This window comes from Cebus imitator, unplaced genomic scaffold (genome assembly GCF_001604975.1).
Source record: "Cebus imitator isolate Cc_AM_T3 unplaced genomic scaffold, Cebus_imitator-1.0 Scaffold923, whole genome shotgun sequence".
Taxonomy (NCBI): Eukaryota; Metazoa; Chordata; class Mammalia; order Primates; family Cebidae; genus Cebus; species Cebus imitator.
In genome coordinates this window covers 42,375-43,802 of record NW_016108238.1, presented here as the reverse complement: position 1 = coordinate 43,802, position 1,428 = coordinate 42,375, and positions in this window count along the sequence as shown.

Genomic DNA, 1,428 nt, shown 5'->3' with positions numbered 1-1,428 from the left:
AGCCAAAATTTTGTATTTTTAGTAGAGACGGGGTTTCACCATGTTGACCAGGATGGTCTCGATCTCTTGACCTCGTGATCCACCCCCCTCGGCCTCCCAAAGTGCTGGGATTACAGGCGTGAGCCACCGCGCCCAGCTGGGAAAAGTTCTTAGCTACATGCTTTTGATCCCCAAGATTAAAATAAAGCTATCACTTCACAATTATTTATTAGAAACATTTAAAAAAGAAAACCAGGTGGAAGGTGCAGTAAGATCATGGAATACAACTCTCCAGCAATGGTCTGCCTGAAAGAACATCCAATGGAACAAGTATCCATGCAAGAAAACACTTTCACAAGAGCTAGGTAATCAGGTGAGAGATCAGAGCACCTGGTTTTAGCATAATAATAAATGCATTGAAGAAGGCAGGAAGGATGGTCTTGCATTGCTTCTGACACCTCTCTCCGAACCACCGGAAATGCATCTTTGAGAGAGAATCTAATGGCTTGGAGACAAGGAGGAAACTCAGTCAGTACCAGTCTTGCCATAGTGAAACACAGCCCTGAACAGAACCCAACAGTGCTTGATTCCAGGCTGATGTAAGCAGAAGCAGCATTTAGACTCACCCTGGGCCACAAGGGAATCAGCTGCCCCAGGAGGAAGAACCCACCAAAGTTCTGGTCAGCTTTATCACTGGAAATTAATTGGGCTTCAAATAAATGTCAGGGCAGGCAGGCTGTAGTGACCACAACACTCCTTGGGCAAACCCTGATGTTGCATAGGTCTGGAAGACGCCGGACTTGAGGTCACAGCCGGTATGACAGCAGCAGCTGCAGCAGCTATGGGAATGCTTGCATCACCCCTCCCCATACTCCAGGCAGTGTAGCCTACAGAGAGATTCCTTTTGCTTGGGAGAAATAGAGGAAAGTAAGCTAGGGGCTTTACCTGGGAACCCAGAGAACAATTCCTGATCTTCCCCAAGTCCAAGAGGCCTGGGGACCTGGGAATCTGTAAGGATTGCAGTGTACCTGGGCCTAGGATGCCCTGTAGTACAAAAATGGATGTAGTGACCACTGGCTTAGGGAACTCCTCAGCCCACTTTGAATTCCTGGAAGGGCCTCTGAAGGACAGGTACAAACAAGGCCTGACTGCAAAGGCTGGAATAAATACCTTATCGTTCAATGAGCAGATACTGACAAATATCAACATTATCAAGAACATTTAAGTCAATATGACCTCACCAAAAAGACCAAGATAAGCCACTAGTCACCAACCCTGGAGCAATGAAGATATGTAACTTCTCAGGAAATTTAGAATAACTATTTTGAGAAAGCTCGATGAACTTCAAGATAACAGAAACAATTCAAAATTATATCAGAAAAATTTGACAAGGATACTGACGTAATAGAAAATAGCAAACAAATCCTGGAGCTGGAAAATGCCTGAGTG